Raw genomic sequence first — 22,500 nt, forward strand, 5'->3', positions numbered from 1 at the left:
TGCCGACACACCATCTTCCCCCAAAATATACCCCAAAGCCACTGGACCCAGCCGCGTCCGTATAAAGGACCAACTCCTCATTTGATACCACTTCCCGAATCCACAAGGAACGGCCGTTATACATGTGTAAAAAACGGGACCACACTCTAAGGTCTGCCTTGTGCTCGGCCTTCAGACGTATAAACCGCAAAGGGTGCGACACGCCGGCAGTGGCTTGGGCCAAATGACGAGAAAAGACTCTTCCCATTGGCAAAATCTTACAAGCGAAATTAAGCTTTCCCAGAAGAGACTGCAAATCAAACAACTTGACCTCTAGCAAGCGGCACTCCATGGCAACCATATCCAACTCAATTCCCAAAAACGTCAAAACTGTAACCGGACCCTCTGTCTTCTCAGGTGCCAACGGAACGCCAAAGCGGCGAGCAACCTGCTCCACTGTCCGAAGCAAAAGGGTACACTGCGAAGATCCTGCAGGTCCCATACACAAAAAATCATCCAAGTAATGCAGCACTGAATCCAAGCCCGCCTCCTCAATTACCCACTCCAAAAACAACTAAACTTCTCAAAATAGGAACATGAAATTGAACAGCCCATAGGCAGACAACAATCTATGTAAAACTTGTTCTCCCACAAACACCCCAAAATGTGAAAACTGTCTGGGTGCACAGGTAAAAGGCGGAAGGTGGCCTCAATGTCAGTCTTCGCCAAAAGTAAACGCCGTCCCAACTTCCTCAGCCATTCCACCGCCCTATCAAAACGAACATACGATACCAATACTAACTCAGGATCAATACTATCATTCACCGACCTACCAGTAGGATAGGACAAATTGTGAATAAGCCGAAACTTATTAGGTTCCTTTTTTGGAACCAAACCCAATGGGGACACCACCAAGTCAGGCAATGGAGAAGCATCAAATGGCCCCGCCATCCGTCCTAATTCCATCTCCTTATGCAACTTCTCTGAAATGATCTCTCCATGTAAGCGAGTCGACTGCAAATTCTTCAAACGAAGCTTGCCAGGCTCAACAACTGACAGTATTTTAAAACCGAAACTAAATCCCTCCCGCAACAATTCTGCCGCCTCCTGATCTGGGTATCTACTTAAAAACGGCACCATACGATCTACCCTCACCGGGATCCTCTCTTTTTGCCAAAGACTCTGCGGCCTTCCCTTTTCCTTTCCTAAAGCACTTGAGGTAACTGTGGTTGCCGCCACAGCCCGAACACTCGTGCTTGAACCGGCAGTTGGACCCAAATCGGCATTCCTTTTCATTGAACTGCCAACAGATGCCCTTTTTGGGCCCCGGGGAGGCGAGAAATGACCCCCCGCCGCAACTCCCTGGAAAGGACTGCGAGGCAGACCTCGGCGCAGCCATCAGCCGCATCCATAAGCTAATGTCTTTGTGATCCCACCGCAGACTGGGTCTAACCCCTTTCCGCTGACGAAACTGCTCGTCATAACGTAGCCAAGCAGTCCCCCCATAAGTCCTGTACGCTTCACTTATTGAGTCCAGATAACAAAACAGAGCCGAACAATTGTCCGGAGCCTTTTTCCTACCACGCTGGCCAATATCACAAACGCTTGTAACCAATTATGGAAAGTGCGAGGAATAAGGCGATAACGCTGCCGCTCCACCTCATCTTTTCTACTCTCATCCGGTTTAACCCGATCAAGGTTAAACTTCTCCAAAGGAAGCAAAGAAAATATTTCCACGTACTCGTCTCTCCATATTTTCTCCCTAACCTCCTGTTTCAAATGCGCCCCTAACGGCCCATCGAATCATACATACACCTCCCCTCTCGCCTTCTCGTCCAACCAGACTGCATCTGTGACGCCCTGGGCAAGCCAGGGGTCACAGGTCATGACACCACCACACACCCCACATTCCCTGCAGGAACACCAAGGTCAGAACACAAAACCCTTGTTGCCTTCCTCCAGGGGCTGATGTCCACACCAGGGGGTGGGCCAGGTGGTTGGCTCCGCCCACCGAGGAGTTCACAGTCCTGGAGGCGGGAAAACCAGGCAGATTAGTTGGAGAGGAGTTTTAGAGGAGAAGTGAAGTGGTAGAGGAGCAAGAGAGAGGAGTTAAGGTGGAAGAGAAAGTGACAGTTAAGAGCCTGAAGTTGGTCCGGGTGTATGCCCCGGCCTGAGACAGCAAGGTTGGCAGGCGGTGGTGACCGTTTACAGGAGAGGCTGATCAGAGGTTGCCGAAAGGACTGTGGACGGGTGGTGGCCCGGCGGTACCGGAGCGGTATACGTAGAGAAGCCAGCACCATTGGCAGGGGCCTTTCGGATCCCGACAAGGCTAGGTGTCGCCGTGAATTTGCCAAATCCGTCAGTGAAGGGGACCTCCTGGGTCTCCCAACAGCTAAAGTCCCGATTAAAGGCAACCGTCCAACCATATTGGAGAGACACCGCCACCGCCAAGGCACCAGTTTCTCAGGGCCAGCGCCTGCGGGCAAAAGAGGGGCTCCTCCGGCTCATATCCAAGCTGGGGAGCGGGTTACCGGTGGGAATCCATCGCTACCAACAACCGTATTTAGGTGCAGGAAAGAGACAGTCACCGCTAACTTGCAGGGAACATCAACACCGCAGCCGTCCGAGGGAGCCGTCCAACCAGCCCCTTGTTTACCGTGAACTGTGTCATCATCCTTGGGCTGAGTGAGTACCTCCATGCCGTGTGGTACAGCGCTGCCCCTGCGCCCCTGCACCCCAACAGGCCCCATAACCCGCCTGTCAACCATCCTAACTCTCCATCATCGGGCCCCGGGACCACCAACCCCCCTACCCACGGAGGGGAGGGCCAACATCTAGCTGCTCCATACCATCACTCCCGGGATCCCCATACAGAGCAGCGGTGGTGTCCACACAATCACCACAACCGTGGGCGGCGTCACGGACAATAAATCCCCAAAACCAATCCCCCCCTTTTCACTCACGGGCGAGGAGCACCGCTCGAGTCCCCGGGATCCGGCACATCGCTCGAGCCACCGAGCAGCAGAGGCCGCAGCAGCAGCGGCAGCCGGACCCGAGCAGTGGGAGAGCGCGGCGTCCCCTCCTCCGCCCGTGACACCTTTACCGTAGCCGCTGACAAGGTCACTGGAGCCGCCAAGCCCGACACACTAACACCACTTCCACTAGCTACTCCACCAGCTGTGGAGCCCAAGTTATCCTGTACCCCCACACCAGACACACCCTGCCAAAGCGTGCTAGGGCCCCCCAAGGGGGTGAATAGACCCCTAACTAACCGCAACAATTCGGACACCACACTGCCATCACCAGGCACCACATTCAGACCCTGCCCACCACTCAGGCCACCAGGCAAACCACCCATACCACATTCAAACCCTGCACGCCACTCATCCCACCAGACTCACCACCAACCGCAAAACCAGATACACTAGTAATAGGAAAAAACCGTGGTCTTACCAGGCTGACTCCGGGAGGGGCCCGAAACAGCCGTCACATGTCCTCCGTGTCGTGCTCCATCCGGTTTGTTGCCACCAGTAATGTCATCCGCGATGCCGTCCTCTGCAATGTTGTCCTCCTCACTGGACCCTGGTCCAGGGAGCCCACTGTCCGGCAGGCTCGACCTGTAACCTGATCCGCCAGAAAATTCAAGGGCATCAGGTGCGATCCCCGGCGCACCATGCGCTGACCATCCTTGTGTACTTCTTGGGGCATGCCTGAAGGCGTCCCCGCGCGATCCTTATGCCCCCAATGCCGCCGCCGGCCTGACCCCGCTGCTCCAGGCAGCCTCCTGAACGCTGTTGCTGTCGCCGCTGCCACCAGAGCCCTATGCTCCTGCACAGGCCCCGCCCGCCGATCCTCTGAAGGCCGCCGCACTTCTGCCCATCCGCCAGCGGCTGTTGCTGCTGCAGGGTGACGCGCTGACACTTCCAGGTTAGCTGACACCGGCGCCGAGGCACGTGACCACGTCGCTAGACCACGTGACCGCGCAGGGCCACGTATCCATGAGGCGCGCGTCACCACTGCGCGGCGCGACCCGGAAGTGGAGGGGGGGCCGGCCACGTCACTCACCGCCCCGCAACCTTGCTGCCTGCGGCCCGACTTTCTCTTCAGGCCCTGCGATTGTGGCGCCCTGGACAAGCCAGGACGTCACAGGTACTACAACAACACACCCCACACCCCGGTTAGGCACATCAGTCACACACACAAATCCTTGTTGCATCCCTCCAGGGGCTGATGTCCACACCAGGTGGGGTGGAGCCAGGCGGTTGGCCCCACCCACCGAGGAGTTCACAGTCCTGGAGGCGGGAAAGGAAGAGAGTTGAGTTAGGGAGAGTGAAGTGGATGGAGGGAAGTGGTAGTAGAGCAGACTGACCGTGTCCGGGTACGTGGCCCGGGCACAAACAGCAAGGTTGGCAGACGGTGGTGACCGTCTGCAGGCGAGGCCGATTGACGCACAACCGTAAGGACCGTGGACGGGCGGTGGCCCGCCGGTACCGGACCGGGGAGCGAAGAGAAGCCAGCACCATTCGGCAGGGCCTACGGACCCCGACCAGGCTTGGAGTCACCGTTAAACCGGTCAAATCCGTCAGCGACGGGAACTTCTGGGGTTTCCCAGCAGCAAAGACCCGACTGAAGGCAACCGCTCAACCGTGAAGGGAAATACAGCTACCGCCACAGCTAGAGTTCCCAGGGCCAGAGCCTGCGGGCATAAAGGGGCTCCTCTGGCATATACACCGCTGGGGAGCGGGTTACCGGTGGGAAGCCATCCGAGCCGACAACACATCACCGATGCAGGGAGAGACAGTCACCGCCAACCTACCGGGAGTGACCATCGCAGCCGGCTGCGGGACCCGTCCATCCAGCCGTTTTACCAGAGACTCCGTCTACGTCATTGGCTGAGTGAGTACCATCGTGCCGTCTGGCACCGCGCTGCCCCCGCGACCCTGCACCTCACCAGACCCCGCCATCCACCTTTCAGTCACCATCATCGGGCCCCGGGACCACCAAATCCCCCTATCCACGGAGGGGAGAGAAAAACATCTCGGCTGCTTTCTGTCATCGCTCCTGGGATCCCCGTCCAGAGCAGCGGTGGTGTCCCAACCTCACCACAACCGTGGGTGGCGTCACGGACAAAATCCCCAAACCAAACCATCCCCTTTTCACTCACGGGCGAGGAGCGCCGCTCGAGTCCCCGGATCCGGCCCACCGCTTGAGCCACCGAGCAGCAGCAGCAGCGCCGGACCTGAGCGTTGGCGAGCGCAGCGCCCCGCCGCCCGCGACAACTTGGCATCACGAACAGGATCAGACACCTCTACTAACCAGTAGAAGTGCGCCTTGTGTCCCGCCGGAGGTGTCCGGACGAAAAGTTTCAGAATCCGCCATCATGGGCGCGAAAAGTTCCCCGCTCGAGCGTCTTCCCGAGCAGTGGAGGCGCGAAAGCCGAAGCTCCGCTCCTGAAGAGGAGGTGCCGGAAAGAAACCAAGGGGGGACGAATGGCGTCCGGCCGCATGTAAGACACTGCTATAAAAGCAGGGACGCCAGGACTCTGCGGCCATCTTTGGTTCCTGGAAGAGGCCGCTGCAACGATGCACCGTCCAACCAGCAACACCGTAGTCCCCGCGCCCGCACCTGGTACCGCGGCGTGGGTGGAAGCCCGGACCGTCCAGCTAAGCAGCCGTCTGCAGGTCCGTGTGCAGCTCCTCCTGGATGAGTGGGAGGCCGACATGGCGGACGTGGTGGCAGCTATGCGGAGACGCGAAGTGGAGGAAGAGATGGAGAGGCGGGTAAGCGACCCACGCCCCTGTAGTCCGAAGGGATCGGCCGTAGCGGCTGAGGGGCCCGGTCTGCGCCTGTTCACCCTGCTGCCTCCCCCGCTACCCGTATTAGTTGCTACTACCCCGCTACTAGGCCCGCTACCTGCCCAACCGGTAGCGGTACCCTGCCCGTCCGCCCAAGCGGACCGACCTGCAGTCGAAGCCTATAACCGTCTTGAACCGCTCCCCTGGAAGCTGCTGAAGACAGAGCCCGTCGGCGGAGATGTACTGGAGGCACATGCAGTGACCGTGCCTGGTCCCGTACCGACTCCGGCAGCCCGTCCCATGCAGGAGGAGGCGGAGGTCAAGCGGGAGAGGAACCCTGTACTCATCCCCCACGCCTCGGCTGAGGCTGCGCCGGGTCGTTGCTGTGAGGCAGCACCCCAGGCCATGACACCGCGGGATCTTCCACAGAGGGCGCCAGTGGTAGGCAGCGTGGTGGAAGTCTCGCGGGGCCCAACCCACGCACAGGGGCAAGTAGTAGCCCCTTACTGGGACAGGGAACCGACCCCGCTGGGCCGAGAAATTGCGGAGAGGGAGAGGCTGAGAGCTGAGATGATAGCCCGCACCATCAGAGAAAAAGAGAGCCTCCGCAGAGCCACCTTCCGGGTACGGGGACCGATCCACAAGGGGCAAGTGAGGAGATTCGATGTCCGTCGGGGATACGGGTTTATCTTTGAGCCAGGCCTGGAGGCCAAAGTTTTCGTGGCCCGCCGGGACGTCAATGCCCACTTACCGGAGGACCACCCGGACCGTAACCTGCTCCCAGGGGACCTGGTACAATACACGCGGCACTGTGGAGAGAGGGGCTGGTTTGCCCTGGACACCAAATTGAGGGGCAGTCAGGAGGCCCAAGCACCGGCCCAGCCCCCTCCTCCGGCCGCTGTGGTGGACCAGCAGTCATGTCAGCGGTCCCTCTGCCGCAAGTTGTCCCCGTTGGGACCACCAGTACCGTTGTTAAGTGAATGTATGAAAAAGTAACCGAATGATTAGATTAAATCAACCGAAGATGTTATCCGATTTGCAACCGTGATTGAAACGGCCGTTGCCGGCAACTAGTCCCCGTTGGGACTTTCTGCACCGTTTGCGTAAGGAACTACTTACGGACACGCCCGAGAACTTGCAGGGCAACCACAAACTTGTGGCATGTAAATAATTGTTGGCATACATCCGTTACCGCCTCCGGAGAGGCAGATTGGAGGAAGGGCCCGCAGTGGAGTAGGCTGGGGCCCGGCCACCACCTGGACCGGTGGCCATCCTCCGGGGGTCAGGGGTCCCCCATGGATGTGGGTCCCCTGAAAGGGACTGTACCCACTCGGGCAGCTTGGTGATGGACTGAGGCAAGGGGTGCTGCCCACTTCTTAGGGGCAGCATCAGGGCCAGGTTGTTTGGGCGGGAGAGAGCGGAAGCCGTTACCGTTAATAAAATTGACTACCGTTAGCAACGTTTAAGAAAGTGCCTCCCGTAAGGGAAGATTTATAAAGCAATGCTTATGTTGAATGTTTTATATGTTTTCTCCTTTTTCAACAGTTACAAAATAAAACCGGTGATGGACAGGCAGCCAACGGATGGTCTGCGTTTAACCAAGGGGGAATGTGGCACCCTGGATAAGCCAGGACGTCACAGGTACTACAACAACACACCCCACATCCCGGTTAGGCACATCAGTCACACACACAAATCCTTGTTGCCTCCCTCCAGGGGCTGATGTCCACACCAGGTGGGGTGGAGCCAGGCGGTTGGCCCCACCCACCGAGGAGTTCACAGTCCTGGAGGCGGGAAAGGAAGAGAGTTGAGTTAGGGAGAGTGAAGTGGATGGAGTGAAGTGGTAGTGGAGCAGACTGACCGTGTCCGGGTACGTGGCCCGGGCACAAACAGCAAGGTTGGCAGACGGTGGTGACCGTCTGCAGGCGAGGCCGATTGACACACAACCGTAAGGATCGGGGACGGGCGGTGGCCCGCCGGTACCGGACCGGGGAGCGAAGAGAAGCCAGCACCATTCGGCAGGGCCTACGGACCCCGACCAGGCTTGGAGTCGCCGTTAAACCGGTCAAATCCGTCAGCGACGGGAACCTCCGGGGTTTCCCAGCAGCAAAGACCCGACTGAAGGCAACCGCTCAACCGTGAAGGGAAATACAGCTACCGCCACAGCTAGAGTTCCCAGGGCCAGAGCCTGTGGGCATAAAGGGGCTCCTCTGGCAAATACACCGCTGGGGAGCGGGTTACCGGTGGGAAGCCATCGGAGCCGACAACACATCACCGGTGCAGGGAGAGACAGTCACCGCCAACCTACCGGGAGTGATCATCGCAGCCGGTTGCGGGACCCGTCCATCCAGCCGTTTTACCAGAGACTCCGTCTATGTCATTGGCTGAGTGAGTACCATCGTGCCGTCTGGCACCGCGCTGCCCCCGCGACCCTGCACCTCACCAGACCCCGCCATCCACCTTTCAGTCACCATCATCGGGCCCCGGGACCACCAAATCCCCCTACCCATGGAGGGGAGAGAAAAACATCTCGGCTGCTCCCTGTCATCGCTCCCGGGATCCCCGTCCAGAGCAGCGGTGGTGTCTCAACCTCACCACAACCGTGGGTGGCGTCACGTACAAAATCCCTAAACCAAACCATCCCCTTTTCACTCACGGGCGAGGAGTGCCGCTCGAGTCCCCGGATCCGGCTCACCGCTCGAGCCACCGAGCAGCAGCAGCAGCGCCGGACCCGAGCGTTGGCGAGTGCAACGCCCCGCCGCCCGCGACACAATACCATCTCTTCTGGCTCCGCTGCCGCCGCTGCCGGGGGTCTTCTGCTGGGGCTCCTCCTCCGCTGCCGGCTCCGTGGTGTAATCTTCGGGCTGAGACGCATAGGAGGCCAAGATCTTCGCTGCCGCTTCGGAGGCAGAGGGGTCCCATCTTCCGCTCCGCCGCCGTCACCGGACCATCGCTGCAGCAGCTCTTCCATCCGCTGCTGGCCATGCTGCTCCACCATCTTCTTCATCTTTTCCATGAGGGCCTCCATCTGGTGATGTGAGGGGCTGGGGAACCTCCATCATGACGTCCTTGTACAGATCTTTGTGTCCTTCTAAATCTAAATACTCCCAGTCCTCCATGGAGAAACGATTAAGGACGCCATCCAAGGTAAGAATGCCCACCCTCACCCCTGACCTGACCTATATACGACCCCTCTCTAGCACCAACCCCTGACCAATCAAACTGACCCCCCTTGATCCTAACTGACTCCCAAATTTCTCCCCTAGCTTTCTCACACAGCCTGCAATTTACACTTAATCCTATTAACAAGCCTATGGCCTTGCATCGCTCCTAGTCATGCTTCCCTCCCTTAGGCCTGCGACACACATCCGTGCCGCCGGTATGTAACGGGGGCAGGGGGCGCCTCAGGGGGTGTAGTCGGGTCCCCTCGCCTTGTGGGCCGCAGGCTGAACCCCGGCCCAGCCGTTACTTGCAAAACAGGTGTGTTGTTGGGGCAGAGTGTGAATGCATGGGGCCCATTCATGACAGCATTCTTTCTGTGCTCTCCAGCTCCTTCTTCACTTTCAGGAAAGAGACAATTGCAGGCAGCAGATAAACCAAACACCGATTTATTAAACAAAGCTTCCATCTTTTTGTTTGCAGCAGGCTTACTTTAGTACGTTACAAGTTACAGGTCCTTTTCTACAAAAACGGTTTCCTTTTCTCTACGGGCACTTTCCTTTGCCTGCAGGGGACATACGTTAACCCCCTAGTAGCTGCGCTCTAGCCCGGATTTACTGTAGGGCAGATCCAGCACACACTACCGGCTCTGGATAAGTTCTCACCTCTCCACTTCTTTGTCAGGGCACTAACCTTCGCCTGCAGGGGACACTTGTTATCCCCCTGATAGCTGCACTCCACTCTAGTACACACCACCGGCTCCGGACTAGTCCCAACTCTTCCACCGTTTCTCATGGGTTTCCTCTGCTTTCTAGCCAAGAGTACTCACTCAGGCTGACTGCCTCGTCTCACTCCCACACTCTGCCCCGTCACCTCAGACCGAGCTTGCTCGCCTCTCACATCTCACTGCACACTGGACTCTGCATTCAGAACCCTTCCTTCCCCACCTTGGCTGCCCTGCCCCTTCCTTCCCTGCCACTGTTACCAGGGGAACCACTGCTCTACACTGGCACCTAGTGGGGAAACAGTTTATGACAGGTAACATTTTACCATCAACATTTACAATTTGCCACCATACTACTGTGGCGTCTTCAGGGGGGGAAAAAAACGCTCCTTCACTACCAGGGGTCCGACTACCCCTTACAGGTACGTGTTTGGTCCATTTTTGCACGTCCCGGCGGCACGGATACACGTACACCAATGCTTCCCTATGGTAGCAGGCACACACACGTAAAACCGCATGGAACGTGTGTCCGTGTGCGTTTGTACGTGTGTGCGTTTTTCTACACGCTGACATGTCTCCGTTTTCTCCGGCAGCACGGGTGTCACACGGCCCGCACCCGTACCACACGGATGTAGTGTGGATGCGGTCCCGTGTGACATGCGCCAAAGAAAACACACGTGTCAGTAAAAAAAAAAAAACATTTACTCACCTTCTCCAGCCCTCCTGTCTCTGCCGCTGCTGCCACTTGCTGCCGACCGCCACTCATTATGCTCATTTAATTTTCACTTCACTACGGCCAGCAGCAGCGGGGAGATGGCAGGGCTGGAGACCGAAGATCAGCACCACGGACAGCAGCGCGGACCACGTGAGTATGCAAATTACCGGTTCTACGTGTGCTATCGCGGATAGCACACGTAGAACACACGTGGACCGCACGTACCCGAGACACGTACTTACCACATGCAACATGTAGGGTCAATACGTGTCTCGCGGCACGTGCGTGTTTTTAACGGAAGTGTGTTTCAGGCCTTAAGCCCCTTTGTGGCAGCAGTCCAGGCTATTCCTTTTTTGAAAAATCCACTGTCCATCATTTTAAGAAACTCCTTGTCTTCTATGGATCAGGCGACCTTGTTGTCATCCTTTGTCGTGTGAAACACTGTTATCCCTAAGCTGTCGCCATAGGGGGTGGGAATGATGTCAGGCTCCTGGATGCAATCTCAGAACCTTTCTTTTACTTCATAGTGACGAGGGCATGGCTTAAAGAGAGTTGTGCGACCATTTTGGAGCACGTACGTTTTACAGGCGTGACTTCTATCCAGACATACGTCGCCCACGATTACCCAGCCTAAATCGAGTCTTTGGGCATATGGAGCATCATCTGGGCTGTTGCATTGTTGGCGCACTTTGTGGACATTCAGAATGTCCCTCCCGAGTAAAATTAGGATTTCAGCATTCATGACCAAAGGAGGAATTTCCTTAGCTAGGTGCCTCAAGTGGCGATGACGAAGGGAGGCTTCCGGAGTGGGAATCTCCTCCCTGTTATCAGGTATCTGGTCACATTCAATTAGGGTTGGCAAGGGTATATGCACGTTTCCTTTGACTGAAGAGACTATGTACCCAGAGGCTCTCCTACCAGAAGTCTCGACACGACCAGAGCAAATGTTGAGGGTATATGGGGTCGTTTGTCCCTTTATGTTGAAGATCTCAAAGAGTTTGGGCCTTGCTAGAGACCGGTTACTTTGTTCATCTATTATGGCATACATTTTGGAGGCCTTGTCTGGCTGTCTTTCTGGATAGACCTTGACCAGACACACCTTGGCACAGCATTTAGGTCCAGTCCCTTTTCCACAAACCTCAATGCATGAGGAGGTGACGGCGGTTGCAGTTGGGTTAGGAACCTGTGGCTCTCCGCCATGCTTTTGAGCAGGATTGGATGCGGAAGGTTGTGAGTTGTGTGAAGCTGGTGTGGGATCCATAGATGTAACGTGTTCGTCACTACTGCATTCTGTGCACTTAATGACGGCCTTGCAGTCCCTTGCGAGGTGGTCTGAAGAGGCACAACATTTATAACAAATTCCGAGCTCCTTGAGGGTAATTTTACGCTCTTGCAAGGTCCTTGCTCTGAATCCATGGCATTCCTTTAGTGGGTGAGGCCTTTTGTGGATAGGCCACATACGGTTATTGTTCTTAAAGGGAAGGGATCGTCAAAAAAAAAAAATAATAATAACTGAAAAAATGTAAAGTAATAATGTTTAAATGTTTTGTTTAAATATTATTTTTTTTTTAATTGTGCAAAATATATATAAAAAAAAAAAATTAAAAAGTTTGATATTTTCCACTGTTAAACACTAGGGAGAGCAGCTTCTGAAATCCTACTGAATTTCCACTGTATAAAAAGCTCAGATTACAGCCTGCCGTAAAGTGGGCGGAGTCTGCTCTCCTGTGTTTGATGGCAGGCCTCCCCTCTCCTAATCTGAGTGTTTACAACAGATAACAGAGAATGACATGTAGTGACACAGTGCAGAGCCATTTTCCTGGTGACCAGAAATGTCTAAAGCGTCACCAAGGACAGCAGGAGTATCACAAAGGATAGGATTAGATACACAGCTCTGCAGACAGTATCACACAGGAGAGGATTAGATACACAGCTCAGCAGACAGTATCACACAGGATAGGATTAGATACACAGCTCAGAAGACAGTATCACACAGGATAGGATTAGATACACAGCTCAACAGACAGAATCACAAAGGATAGGATTAGATACACAGCTCAGCAGACAGTATGACACGATAGGATTGGATACACGGCTCTGCAGACAGTATCACACAGGATAGGATTAGATACACAGCTCAGAAGACAGTATGACACGATAGGATTGGATACACGGCTCTGCAGACAGTACCACACAGGATAGGATTAGATACACAGCTCAGCAGACAGTATCACACAGGATAGGATTAGATACACAGCTGTGCAGACAGTATCACACAGGAGAGGATTAGATACACAGCTGTGCAGACAGTATCACACAGGAGATGATTAGATACACAGCTCAGCAGACAGTATCACACAGGATAGGATTAGATACACAGCTCAGCAGACAGTATCACACAGGATAGGATTAGATACACAGCTCAGCAGACAGAATCACAAAGGATAGGATTAGATACACAGCTCAGCAGACAGTATCACACAGGATAGGATTAAATACACAGCCCTGCAGACAGTATCACACATGATAGGATTAGATACACAGCCCTGCAGACAGTATCACACAGGAGAGGATTAGATGCACAGCTGTGCAGACAGTATCACACAGGAGAGAATTAGATACACGGCTAAGCAGACAGTATCACACCGGACATGATTAGATACACAGCTCAGCAGACAGTATGACACGATAGGATTGGATACACGGCTCTGCAGACAGTATCACACAGGATAGGATTAGATACACAGCTCAGAAGACAGTATCACAGAATAGGATTAGATACACAGCTCAGAAGACAGTATCACAGGATAGGATTAGATACACAGCTCAGCAGACAGTATGACACAATAGGATTGGATACACGGCTCTGCAGACAGTATCACACAGGATAGGATTAGATACACAGCTCAGCAGACAGTATCACACAGGATAGGATTAGATACACAGCTGTGCAGACAGTATCACACAGGATAGGATTAGATACACAGCTCAGAAGACAGTATCACAGGATAGGATTAGATACACAGCTCAGCAGACAGTATGACACAATAGGATTGGATACACGGCTCTGCAGACAGTATCACACAGGATAGGATTAGATACACAGCTCAGCAGACAGTATCACACAGGATAGGATTAGATACACAGCTGTGCAGACAGTATCACACAGGAGAGGATTAGATATACAGCTCAGCAGACAGTATCACAGGAGAGGATTAGATACACAGCTCAGCAGACAGTATCACACAGGATAGGATTAGATACACAGCTCAGCAGACAGTATCACACAGGATAGGATTAGATACACAGCTGTGCAGACAGTATCACACAGGAAAGGATTAGATACACAGCTGTGCAGACAGTATCACAGGATAGGATTAGATACACGGCTCAGCAGATAGTATCACACAGGAGTATTAGATACACGGCTAAGCAGACAGTATCACACCGGACATGATTAGATACACAGCTCAGCAGACAGTATGACACGATAGGATTGGATACACGGCTCTCCAGACAGTATCACACAGGATAGGATTAGATACACAGCTCAGCAGACAGTATCACACAGGATAGGATTAGATACACAGCTGTGCAGACAGTATCACACAGGAGAGGATTAGATACACAGCTGTGCAGACAGTATCACACAGGAGATGATTAGATACACGGCTCAGCAGACAGTATCACAGGAAAGGATTAGATACACAGCTGTGCAGACAGTATCACAGGATAGGATTAGATACACGGCTCAGCAGATAGTATCACACAGGAGTATTAGATACACGGCTAAGCAGACAGTATCACACCGGACATGATTAGATACACAGCTCAGCAGACAGTATCACACAGGATAGGATTAGATACACAGCTCAGCAGACAGAATCACAAAGGATAGGATTAGATACACAGCTCAGCAGACAGTATCACACAGGATAGGATTAGATACACAGCTCAGAAGACAGTATCACAGGATAGGATTAGATACACAGCTCAGCAGACAGTATGACACAATAGGATTGGATACACGGCTCTGCAGACAGTATCACACAGGATAGGATTAGATACACAGCTCAGCAGACAGTATCACACAGGATAGGATTAGATACACAGCTGTGCAGACAGTATCACACAGGAGAGGATTAGATACACAGCTGTGCAGACAGTATCACACAGGAGATGATTAGATACACGGCTCAGCAGACAGTATCACAGGAGAGGATTAGATACACAGCTCAGCAGACAGTATCACACAGGATAGGATTAGATACACAGCTCAGCAGACAGTATCACACAGGATAGGATTAGATACACAGCTCAGCAGACAGAATCACAAAGGATAGGATTAGATACACAGCTCAGCAGACAGTATCACACAGGATAGGATTAGATACACAGCCCTGCAGACAGTATCACACAGATTAGGATTAGATACACAGCCCTGCAGACAGTATAACACAGGATAGGATTAGATACACAGCTGTGCAGACAGTATCACACAGGAGAGGATTAGATACACAGCTCAGCAGATAGTATCACACAGGAGAGAATTAGATACACGGCTAAGCAGACAGTATCACACCGGACATGATTAGATACACAGCTCAGCAGACATTATGACACGATAGGATTGGATACACGGCTCTGCAGACAGTATCACACAGGATAGGATTAGATACACAGCTCAGAAGACAGTATCACAGGATAGGATTAGATACACAGCTCAGAAGACAGTATCACAGGATAGGATTAGATACACAGCTCAGCAGACAGTATCACACAGGATAGGATTAGATACACAGCTGTGCAGACAGTATCACACAGGAAATGATTAGATATACAGCTCAGCAGACAGTATCACAGGAGAGGATTAGATACACAGCTCAGCAGACAGTATCACACAGGATAGGATTAGATACACAGCTCAGCAGACAGTATCACACAGGATAGGATTAGATACACAGCCCTGCAGACAGTATCACACAGGATAGGATTAGATACACAGCTGTGCAGAAAGTATCACACAGGAAAGGATTAGATACACAGCTGTGCAGACAGTATCACAGGATAGGATTAGATACACGGCTCAGCATAGTATCACACAGGAGTATTAGATACACGGCTAAGCAGACAGTATCACACCGGACATGATTAGATACACAGCTCAGCAGACAGTATGACACAATAGGATTGGATACACGGCTCTCCAGACAGTATCACACAGGATAGGATTAGATACACAGCCGTGCAGACCATATCACACAGCAGAGTATTAGATACACAGCTTTGCAGACATCACACAGGATAGGATTAGATACACAGCTGAGCAGACAGTATCACACAATAGGATTAGATACACAGCCCTGCAGACAGTATCACACGATAGGATTAGATACACAGCCCTGCAGACAGTATTACACAATAGGATTAGATACACAGCTCAGCAGACAGTATCACACAGGAGAGGATTAGATACACAGCCCTGCAGACAGTATCAGACAACATAGGATTAGATACACGGCTCAACAGACAGTATCACACGACAGGATTAGATACACAGCTCAGCAGACAGTATCACACGACAGGATTAGATACACAGCCGTGCAGACAGTATCACACAGGAGAGGATTAGATACACACCCCTGCAGACAGTATCACCGGTACACACACAGGTACTCACATGCAGTGGCGCGCGCGCGCGCATGTACACACACACACACACACACGCGTGCACACACAATCACCCCTGATGGGGACCTTGTGCCGCACACACACACACAATCACCCCTGATGGGGACCTTGTGCCACACACACACACACACACAATCACCCCTGATGGGGACCTTGTGCCACACACACACACACACACGAAATCACCCCTGATGGGGACCTTGTGCTACACACACACACACACACACACACACACATACACAATCACCCCTGATGGGGACCTTGTGCTACACACACACACACACACACACACACACACACACACACATACACAATCACTCCTGATGGGGACCTTGTGCTACACACACACACACACACACACAATCACCCCTGATGGGGACCTTGTGCTACACACACACACACAATCACCCCTGATGGGGACCTTGTGCCACACACACACACACACACACACACACACACAATCACCCCTGATGGGGACCTTGTGCCACACACACACACCTTTCACATAATTCCTCCCTGTGACCTCCGGTGTGCGCTCCAGGCAGCTGTGCTGCATGCCATCCTCCTCTGCGTCCGGCCGAAATTTCACACATCCGATCGCTTACACTCACACATCCGATCGCTTACACTCACACATCCGATCGCTTACACTCACACATCCGATCGCTTACACTCACACATCCGATCGCATACACTCACACATCCGATCGCATACACTCACACATCCGATCGCATACATTCACACATCCGATCACATACACTCACACACACTCACGATATCGCACATACCTGTACAATCGCGCGCACACACTCACAATATCCGGAGATATCACATGCTGCCCATGTGATCCTCTCGCAGGTCCTGGAAGCTCACTGCACAGCATCGCAAGCGCCGACACACACTCACAATCACCCCTGATGGGGACCTTGTGCTAAACACACACACACACATAATCACCCCTGATGGGGACCTTGTGCCACACACACACAATCACCCCTGATGGGGACCTTGTGCCACACACACACACACAATCACCCCTGATGGGGACCTTGTGACACACACACACACCTTTCACATCATTCCTCCCTGTGACCTCCGGTGGGCGCTCCAGGAAGCTGTGCTGCATGCCATCCTCCCCTGCGTCCGGCCGACATTTCACACATTCGATCGCATACACTCACACATCCGATCGCATACACTCACACATCCGATCGCATACACTCACACACACTCACGATATCGCACATACCTGTACAATCGCGCGCACACACTCACAATATCCCGAGATATCACATTCTTCCCATGTGATCCTCTCGCAGGTCCTGGAAGCTCACTGCACAGCATCGCAAGCGCCGACACACACTCACAATCACCCCTGATGGGGACCTTGTGACACACACACAGCAGCGGCGGGCAGAGCTGGGGGAGCTGCGGCAGCGGGCAGAGCGGGGACTTGGGAGAACGGAGGGAGGGGGTGTCATTGGAGACGGTAATGGCGGGGGGAGGGGCGGCGTCAGTAGCTGGGGCAGAGCAGGGGCTGGGGAGAACGGAGGGATGGGATGTCATCGGAGACAGTAACGAGGGGAGGGGAGGCGGCCCGTACTCACACATCCCGGCGGGTGACAGGGGTAAAGTGGAGCAAACAGCACACGCTGTGAGCTCCACAATAATGGCGCTGAACTCCTCCCTCTGTTGTGTTCTGGACAGCCCAGGGGGCGCATCCAGGTCACAGCAGACGCCCACTGTAACGTATGGCATGGGGTTGGAGCCCGACTATCAGAGTCTATGCACAGGCGCTGCCATAAAGGAAGGAGTTACTGTCGTTACACACACAGCAAATCCAGCATGGCAGCCCCCAGTGCCTCCAGTAAAATAAGAATTACATAAAAACTAAATAAGCTGCGATTTTCATTTTGTATTACAAATACTTGATTTCATAATCACTATTTTTAATACAAAAATAAAAAACCGCGACACCTTCCCTTTTACTGTGGGAGTAACATAATTTGTTTTAGTGAAGGCTGTTTCAGTAGGTGGAACATTGGTCTTTCTCACGGATACTGTGTTCCTTGACTCTCTTCGTTTGGTGATGTTATACTTTGTAGAAGATGATGATGCTGGTGGAGTAAGTTCAGTAAAGTCGAAGCTGGGATTGTTCCTCTTCTGAGCTTGGTCACTTATGAACCTGGAAAAATGCAAAAAGGGGGGAAAAGACACATTATATTGCCTTTTGTATTATGAGCCATCGTCTGCCCATTTATCTTGCATGCTGTGTGGTAATTTGGACACTATTGGATTAACGCCATGAGCAGTATCTAGGTAGCTCAGTCCTGAAAGGCGTGGGTCTAATTTTGACAATTCTATTTCCTTTAGCAGATCGCTCAGATCTTGAAGTTTTCTATTGTCCTTGTTCGTTATCCTTGGGAAGGTTTGCAGTCTCTTAAATAAAGGGCGCTTTATACGCTACAATATATCTTACGATGTGTCGGTGGGGTCACGTCGTAAGTGACGCACATCCGGCATCATAAGTTACATTGTAGCATGTAACAGCTACATGCGATTGCGATTGAACGGTAAAACGTTCATCGCATGCATGTCATTCATTTCCTAAAAATTGAACATCAGGTTGTTCATCGTACCCGGGGTAGCACACATTGCAGTGTGTGACACCTCGGGAACGATGAACAGATCTTACCTGCGTGCCTCGGCTCCCGCCGGCAATGCGGAAGGAAGGAGATGGGAGGGATGTTTACGTCCCGCTCATCTCCGCCCCTCCGCTTCTATTGGCCGGCTGCCGCGTGACGCCGATGTGACGCCGAACGTCCCTCCCACTCCAGGAAGTGGATGTTTGCCGCCCACAGCGAGGTCGTATGGATGGATAAGTACGTGTTATTCGTTTGTGCGACACGTTCAACAAATTGAACGTGCCGCACATATGATGGGGGCGGGTATGATCGCATACGATATCGTATGCTTAATTGCAAGGTGTAAAGCAGGCTTTAGGCACATTCTATGGCTTCTGAGCTGCCGTAGTTTTCTTCCAGACTCTCCCAGGCTGCAATAAGGCCTGCATCTGAATAGTCCACATGAACTGCCCTTATTGTCTTGAAGCGCTCTGCTGATTCAGCGCCTAACCAATTAACAAGCAAATCCAGTTCTTTGCCGGTGAGGTTAAGATCTTGGATCATTGCTTGAAAGGTCGATTTCCAGGCTCTATAATTCTCGGCACGGTCGTCAAACTTTGAGAGATTGATATTTATTAACTCTCGGCGAATCATGTATCTGGCGAAGTCAGACATGTCCAACCTCCCAGCCATTGCTGCAGGATGAACTTGTGATATCCCTGGGGAATGTAAGTTCTCCGGTTTATATGACTGCGACAAATCAGGACGAAATGATGCGACATAAGGGTTAAGCTGCGGTTTGGTCTCTAATGGGTCCGCTGGCTGCAGCCTAAATAGTGAGTTAGTGCTGGAAGTTACCTTGTCAACAGTAGGTGGCGACATCTCTTGGCATGCCGATGCATCCGTGTTAAGAAACGGAGGTGGTGCTGGTGTAGTTGTTAAATGTCTTAGCACGTAGTCAGTAGTGCGTTCAACTGAGTCCTCCATTTCTCCTGGAATAAGACAGTCCGAATTATGATCTTGTCCCAGCGCTTATTCAAGGATCTTCAGTTTAGCAAGGGCTGTTGCTTCTTCCTTTTCTGCTTGGAGTATTTTTAATTTCTTTTGAATTTCCATCTTGTTTCTCTGAGCTCCCATCTCATTTCTTTGAGCTTCCATTTGGGCTTCTGCTTCCACTTCAGCCTCCTTTTTAGCAAAGGAGCTTTTTACTCTAGCTTCCTCTGCAGCCGCACGGATCTCCAGTAGCTTGTCGGACAATGTCGACTTCCTGAAGTGAGATGATCTGGAAGACCGAGACGTGATTTTGGTCGACGTTGTACGACATGACCTGGCTTCTTGGAGGTGAGCGATGTGGAGCTCTGCCTTATTCTGCACGTCTCGCACTAATGAGGCCCTTTCTTGGAGAAGAGCTTCCCTTTCGTTTATTTCTGTTGGGGCATTTTCTTGTCATAAGTACTCAAGAATGTGATGTACCTTGCCGACAATCTCTGGTAGCGGTCATAGGTGGCAGATAAACGATTCAATGTGGCGGTTAACTCTGCGGTGTCACTGTTGGAGCGTGGAAAAGCTGCTAGATAGTGATCAACTTTGCCCCATAGGGGTACTTTGCACGCTGCGACATCGCTAGCCGATTGTAGTGATGCCGAGCGCGATAGTCCCCGCCCCAGTCGCAGATGCGATCTCTTGTGATAGCTGCCGTAGCGAACATTATCGCTATGGCAGCTTCACACGCACTCACCTGCCCAGCGACGTTGCTCTGGCTGGCGACCCGCCTCCTTCCTAAGGGTGCGGGTCGTGCGGCGTCACAGCGACGTCACACGGCAGGCGGCCAATAGAAGCAGAGGGGCAGAGATGAACGGGACGTAAACATCCCGCCCACCTCCTTCCTTCCTCATTGCAGGCGGGACGCAGGTAAGGAGAAGTTCCTCGCTCCTGCGGCTTCATACACAGCGATGTGTGCTGCCACAGGAACGAGGAACAACATCGTACCTTTCGCTGCAGCGAAATTATGAAAATGACCGACACTACACAGATCACCGATTTACGACGCTTTTGCGATTGTTTATCGGTGCATCTAGGCTTTACACGTTGCGACGTCGTTACTGGTGCCGGATGTGCGTCACTTTCGATTTGACCCCGACGACATCGCAGTAGCAATGTCGCAACGTGCAAAGTACCCCATAGATGTCCTAGGTTATCATGGAACTCGTCTCTAGTAGTCTCAAGGTTCTCTCTGACCTTTTGTGTCGGCTTAGATACACATTTGGGTCGTACGTCCTGCTCTGCAGTAAGTGCGGACTCTGCTCCTGCAGCATCTTCGGTGTCAGGAACATGATGCGTTTCACTTGCAAATGGGTTCACGGTGCTTTTTGTGGACATTCTTTAGGTAAGATGGTGGGCGGTAAAGACTTGCTAGCAGATGACGTATATGAATACGGACACTTTAGGTTTAGGTCTCTTGTTACTATTCTGTACTCACAGCAAAAAAGGGCAAACAGTCCAGTTAGCCCAGGCCATCACATCTAATGCACAAACAGGATGCAGACAAGCCTCTCAACATGATGGACACTTCACAGGTGCAAGGTAAATTGCACACTAGTGGCGCGCATAGGGCACTGTTCACACTTGTATGCGCATGGTGTCCAGCCAGCAACCTATTACCACGCCCTTACTATTAGATTAGGCGGGTTACTCAGACACTACTCACTGCAGCACGTAAGGGACAGAAATTCCACTATGCACGGCCGTATTAAGAGGCCCGGCTGCACCCCGCATAATCAAAGTGCAAAAAAATACATATAAAATATATGTGAGGTATTAGTTTGTAAATTGGCCAATATACGTAAGCCCACAATCCTCATCACGAATCCTCACGCTTACGGGTCCCTACACTGATAAATATCAAAAATAGCAACAAGAAGAGGAGATAAAAACTCCCCCAAAAATGTATTATAAAATGTACTCACAACAAAAAAGGGCAACCAGTCCAGTTAGCCCAGGCCAACACAACTAATGCACAAACAGGATGCAGACAAGCCTCTCAACATGATGGACACTTCACAGGTGCAAGGTAAATTGCACACTAGTGGCGCGCATAGGGCACTGTTCACACTTGCTTTGCTTGCTTAACCGATATTTACCCTGGTTACTAGCGCACACCGCTTAGCGCTGGCTCCCTGCACTCATAGCCAGGGTACACATCGGGTTACTAAGCAAAGCACTTCGCTTAGTTACCCGATGTGTACTCTGGCTATGTGTGCAGGGAGCCATTACTGGCGGCATACGCTAGTAACCAAGGTAAATATCGGGTAACCAAGCAAAGCGCTTCGCTTGGTTACCCGATGTGTACCTTGGTTACCAGCGTCCGCAGCTTCCAGACGCCGCCTTCCTGCTCCCTGCACATTCAGATCGTTGCTCTCTCGCTGTCAAACACAGCGATATGTGCTTCACAGCGGGAGAGCAACGAGCAAAAAATGAACCAGCACTGTGTGTAACGATCAGCGATTTCACAGCAGTGGCCAGGTCGCTGGTTAGTGTCACACACAGCGAGATCGCTGATGAGGTCATTGGTACGTCACAAAACCTGTGACTCAGCAGTGATCTCGCTAGCGATCTCGCTATGTGAGAAGTACCCCTTACTCACTAATCGGTGCTCCTAGGCCTCAACGACTGCGCATGGTGGTAGGAAGGATGATGCAGTGATAAGTCAACAGTCTTTATTTACAATACCTGAAGAAGTGAGATGTCAGAGATGATGAAAGGATAAAGATGAGGTAAGAGTTAGCACTGTAGATTAAAGCTGTCATAGACGC

Source organism: Anomaloglossus baeobatrachus, chromosome 2 (genome assembly GCF_048569485.1).
Source record: "Anomaloglossus baeobatrachus isolate aAnoBae1 chromosome 2, aAnoBae1.hap1, whole genome shotgun sequence".
Taxonomy (NCBI): Eukaryota; Metazoa; Chordata; class Amphibia; order Anura; family Aromobatidae; genus Anomaloglossus; species Anomaloglossus baeobatrachus.